This window comes from Gymnoscopelus braueri (genome assembly GCF_963280865.1).
Source record: "Gymnoscopelus braueri genome assembly, chromosome: 11".
Classification (NCBI taxonomy): domain Eukaryota; kingdom Metazoa; phylum Chordata; class Actinopteri; order Myctophiformes; family Myctophidae; genus Gymnoscopelus; species Gymnoscopelus braueri.
This window is the reverse complement of record NC_137613.1, coordinates 29,481,222-29,487,221: the sequence shown is the minus strand read 5'-3', so window position 1 is coordinate 29,487,221 and position 6,000 is coordinate 29,481,222. Positions and strand designations below refer to the sequence as shown.

General features: G+C 41.5%; 1 protein-coding gene across 4 annotated transcripts in view; it reads left to right on the top strand.

Moving 5' to 3' along the window:
• The first annotated feature begins 328 nt into the window (after positions 1-328).
• atxn1a (ataxin 1a) overlaps positions 329-6,000 on the top strand; it is a 146,651-nt gene continuing 140,979 nt past the window's right edge. For 3 of the 4 annotated variants that reach the window (XM_080442470.1, XM_080442473.1, XM_080442472.1), the window contains exon 1: positions 329-418. The gene's annotated coding sequence lies outside the window, so the exon portion shown is untranslated. The remainder of the gene's footprint in view (positions 419-6,000) is intronic. The other variant, XM_080442471.1, reaches the window with a different exon arrangement.

The following is a 6,000-nucleotide window of genomic DNA, read 5'->3' as shown; positions in this document are numbered from 1 at the left end:
GGTAGATCTTTGCGGGGGGTTTTGGGGCTCTAAAGTCAAGTGTACTTGCTTATTTAGGCTTGCTTCACATTGTTTTACAAATTATTTAAACCAGTGGTTATCAAATATTTGAATGAAAATGTTTTGTGGCCAGGGAGCATTTGTGTTGTCAGAATGATTCAAAAAATATTCCAAATATTCGTAGTTTTTGAAAATAGCCAACGCATTCTAGGTTTTAATAAGTGCTCATGTGGCCTACGCCTACCATAGTCGCTTCTTTTGGGCTTGTTTTCCTAGACCTGGTTTCTTGTTTCTCTCTCAAAACCTGGCAATACTGCCAGACATCATTACGAGGGGAGACTGTCCTCCGTCAGCGGCGCTGGAGCTGAAAGCAGGAGAGAGACTCACACTCTCTCACCAGCCCCATTACACCAGCACAGTAAGTAACACACGCTTTCTAAACTGACATAGCTTTTTTCTTCTTTTAACCAAGTGCCATGTGTAATGTTATGTATGCACTCTTTGGAGCTGTGTGTTGCAGTTGGAGAGAAAATGGCTGAGAAGAGAAACAACTAGGCAGGGTCGCGCAGACGCGCTTGCTTTATATCGTCCCAAACTAAAGCAAGCCTTTTGAAAATGTTTACTTTTACAGTCTGACATGTTTTGTATTTGTGCTCAAAAGACCCAAATACTGTGTGGAGGTCGGGTTCTGACACTTGTCATGTCGAAGTGAAAACGCAAAAGTAGTGTTAAGTGGGACAGAAAGAAGGGAGCGGAGCTTCGGCTCGGGCTCCAGTAAGTAACTGCGCCACTCCAAACATTTTCTCCTCGTAGAATGATTTCTTATTGACACCTAATTATCTATCTATGGTGACAACAGCACTCTGATGTTAAACTGATTCAACTGTTGTACTGACATGACAGGAGCTGTCAAAGCGGGGCTTGCCCCCCTTTTTTCCCTTCTCTCAACCGCGGAAGTGGTGGTTCTCTGGTAGACAAGAAAAGACAGAAAACTGCTGATCACAGTCCCACCTTTTGACGAAAAATAAAAACGCAGGACTTTCCCCCCGTGTCTTCACCGCCTTTAATTGTGTTATAGATGCTATAGTACTACACACTGCGGGGTGGGGGGATTCATTGTAAAGGACACGGGGGTTTGTGATTGCTGGACTACACCGTGATGTCATTCATCCGAGCTTGGATCATTATATAACGGGACTGTAGGGGAAGCCTGCGATAGCAGCCTATTTTTACTCTGTTTACAGTCAGTCAGTAGTACACTGTGAAAATGCTGGGCGTCAATTTAACTCTGGGAGTGCACAAATGGAACCAATGGACTGTTAGGGGTCCAGTTGGGTTCCATTTGTACACTCTCCAGAGTTACTCTCCCAAAGGTCCATTTGGTTCCATTTGCACTCTCTTGAGTTTTATTAACATGAGGATTTTACTGTGCAGAAGGGCTTCAACGGCCCATATGCTCAGACCCATACAGTAGTTTGACATTCACATGGTGTCTTTGTAAGCTACTGTATAATGTTTGCCCCATCAGTCATGAGCAAATTTTGCTATCACTCGATTAACTGTGAATATTCACATGCAATGAGACCATGTGCCAATATGCAAATGTACTATTACATATTAGACAGCACACATTGTTATTAAATTATGCAATTTGCACATGTCTGCCTGCGGGACAGCAATACTTGTTGATTATGATGCCCAAGCATGTTGATGTTGGGACAGGAGCCATATATTATATATTTGTGAACAGACAAAAAGTCAACCTGGTTGTGGCCTGGCAATAAATAATATCTAAATGAGATGACTTGGGCCAAAATATGATACGATATGATGATGTTTTGTCAATTGTCTCTCCATACATTGGTTTCTGGGTGATATAGCTTTGTGGTTAGCCTGTTTGTTTTGGCCATATGCCATAGTTGTCAAGGACTGGATCACACTGTTCTTTCTTCCCATGAACCTGACAGAGGATTTGGCCAGAAGCTGCCCGTCAACCAAGCATAATATACTGTATGTAGGCCACGCTGCGTGCCTCCTCAAACCAAGAGTTTTCACTTGGCACAGGTGTTGTGTTTTCATATTTGTCTAGAATGGGCAAAGTCAGGTTTAATCTGGATGAACCGTGCTTTAGATTGCATTTATTTTGAAGTGATCCACTCGACCATTAAAGCTGTACTTGTGGCATGAGTTCAGCTGTGCTTACCGGCACAACACTACACTTCATATTTAAACATTAGCCTCTTGGGCAAATAGCTTTTTGTTATGGACTTTGCATGAACACTCAAAAGTATTCAGTATTTTGTGAATATTCAGATCTTTTAACAACACAAGGACCATTTTCATCCATCTTTGACGGTTGCTTTTTGTGTAACGGCCTTCTGTATCAATAGATTCACCAACGGGCGACTCTCTGTCCCCTGGATAAAAGGAGAGACTGCGTCCTCAAATTTAATTTGATGTCATTGTCAACAGTGCCAGTTGAAATTATGCCGTTAGGGCTGCCAATACAGTATATCAATATTATATTGATATTGGATTTGTGATATGAGACTATAGATATCATAACTCAGAATATTGTGATATTGCATTGGAAGTGTTGCCTTTACTGTTCTTGGTCATTTTCTGAACTTCTGACTACTGTTCTATTATTTGCCTTACCCACTTAGTTATTATATATGGATAGCCATTACTGATGATTATTTGTAAAAAAATATTTTTGTATACATATTTTGTGTAAGCGCCTATAATCATCACCACAATATTGTTGTCACAGTATGGATATAGAAGTTAGAAGTTATTGTGTTAATATACGTCATGGTCTTTCCTGTCCTTTAATGTCTGTGCGAACCCGCGGTCTGGTGAGGGGGTTAAGAAGCGGCCTGGGTTGATTTGCAACCACAGGACCACCAGATCAGAGGAAGAGACTGTTACTATTGCTAGCAGGCAAACTATAGAGTACATAAGTACATTAATGACCACTGACGGACAATCTATGTACTGAAAAGATACACTTTTGTAAGTTATTGTGGGACTTTGTGTGAACTGTTTGCATAGTGCATAGTGATATAATGTAATATCTCTTCCCTTGAAAAGCTTTAAAAAAAATAAAATGAAATACCAGTACTTTTTTTTTTTTTTTTTCAACAATATGTTTATTTATTTTCTTTTACACACAATACAACAACATATGATACAATAAAAAGAAAACAGAAAACAAAGATGAACTTTTACATTAAATTATACAAGACAATTATTGAAATGACAAAAAGACTAAACAAAAACAAAGACAAAAGAAAACATACATAGGCATCAACACTACTCCTCTCCAGATTCTTCCATTAAATGTGGCAGATTATTGTTTTCCATGTATTGAATATAGCAACCCCACACCTCCTGAAACATCTCTTGTTTGTCCTTAAGTATGTATGTGATTTTTTTCTAGAGGTAGGCATAAAGACAATTCCCTGAACCACTGTGCAATGCTTGGTCTGTCCGGCCTCTTCCAGGTCAATGCAATTACTCTTTTAGCTTGTAAGAGACAAATGTCTATGAATATTCTATCACTACGCTTTATTCTTTGTCCAACTGGGTAGAGGCCTAGCAGGAAGAACTTAGGTTCTGGTACAATGTTAATTGAAAGTATCGTTTGTATTTCCTGCCCAATCTCCCTCCAAAAGTCCATCAATCTTGGGCATGACCATAAGCAGTGGAACAATGTACCTCTATCTTCACCGCATCTGGTGCATAGGTCCGGGATATTGTTAAATACCAGTACTTTTAAATGTAATAATTATTGTTATATTAATACAAACCTACCAAAACATGTGATTGCTATTTCCCCCTAGCCTTTGATCCTATGTGCCACTCACTTTCAAATGCTAATGAGGGGCAATTAGGGGCCACTGTGTCCTAATCACAAGCCATTTGGATGAGCTCGGCTCATTTGTCACTGCCATTTGTGCACACAGACAAGTGCACGAAGATGCACACATCTGCATACACGTATCCAGGGAGTTAGGGTTACTGAGTGCTGGCGGTGTGTGTGCACTGCAGTATGTATTCATTTCAAATGTACATATGTACGTAGGTTTGCATGCAGAGCAGACATTTTGCAGCGTTTCTAATTCCTTCTCTCTCTTTCCGTATCGTTCTCTCTTGCTTTCCTAATCTCTGGCTATCAACCTCTGTGTGGGGAAAAGAGTTGGAGTGAGATTCATTTCAGGTCATTTTCATGGAGATAAAGAGATTTCCAGGTACTTTGTGGGTGGGGCTTTCACAGATGAGCTACAAAGTGACATAATGTTGACCATGCCCCCTACATGCAGGTACAGGTTGTATGATTCAGGGGGAGGAGCCAGTGGACTGACCAATGGGAGAAATAGGTGTGTGTGTGTGTGTGTGTGTGTGTGTGTGTGAGAGAGAGAGACAAAAATGGGTGGTGGTGACCTGGGATCGGTCTCAACCTTTGCTTACTGTAGTACTTATGGCCCGCACGTCTGTACACATGTAAGGATGTGTATTTACAAAGTACACACACACACACACACACACACACACACACACACACACACACACACACACACTTTAAATGTGTATTCACATGTCATGCAGTCACCCTCTCTGCTCACTTTGTCCTCAAACAGAGATTAATAGACAGACACAGACGATTTCTCTCTCTCACACACACACACACACACACACACACACACACACACACACACACACACACACACACACACACACACACACACACACACACACACACACACACACACACACACACACACCAAATACAAGTTGGCAGCACGTGCACCATGCCAAGCCACGTTGCTTAACACATCGATCTGACATTGTCCTCTCTCTCTCTCTTGGTCTCTTTCTCTCTCGCTCTCTCGCTCTCTTTTCTCAGCTCTCTCGGTTAGTAGAGACAGGGCTAAAGAGAGACAGTCTCTGGTGACATGCAACTTTGTGCGTATGCTGAAATGAGAAATGCTCATGATGTGTGTGTTTAATTTCACATCTTTCACATCTGGTAAAGGGGATATGCTCTTGCCGTGGGGGGTCTGAACAACAATATGAAAAATGCAATAGTGATTATGTGGTGGTCTCTAACTGGTGAGATACTGAGGTGTGACTTTGAAGCTCTATTGTGGTGAAATGATGGACAGACAGACAGACAGAAAGACTGGTTGACAATTGACATAAATGGACCGAGATGTGAGTGTGGGAATGAATGATGGAGATTGAACATGGAAGGGGGGGGGCATGGATGAAAGAAAAGTCGAAGGAGAGAAGATGAGAGAGAGCGTTACTATGTGAGAAAATGTGTGTGTGTGTGTGTGTGTGTGTGTGTGTGTGTGATATGTGGGGGGGGGAGTTAGAGATTCAGATCAAGCAGATTGAGATCTTGGGTCGAACGATGCGGTTCGCTCAGACCTTTTCAACTTTCCCTTTCATCCGCCTCTATTCATGATCGCTGTAGGTGCATGTACAGAAACACACACACACACACACACACACACACACACACACAAATGTGATCAATTAGAGTTTCTCTGGCTGGTGTGAAAGAACATGTGTGTGTGTGTGTGAGAGGGAGTTGCATACAGGATGTGTGCTCTCCCTAGTGCCTGCTGTGCCAGCCTATGGACGGCCTCTCCTTGAGACTTGCATAGATGTCTTTATGTGTCGTATTGAATTGAACGCTGTAAGCATCAAGCTGAGTGCAACCGCGTCGCCATAGCAGCCACTTGAAATGTCACTCTGAGTTCACAGAATGTGCAGTTCAAAGAAAGCTATGGAAATGTATTTATTCCAATGTGGAATGTTAAAGTCTACAACGATTCTTTATTGTAGTGCATCGTATAGTACAGTGTGTTAATACACTACCCAATGTGCACAGTGTGTACCTATTTTTCACAAACCAATGAATCTCATTCATGTTTTTTGTATGCATTTTTCTTTTTTTACTTTTCACTTAGGAACCGCGGTTTGTGTCTG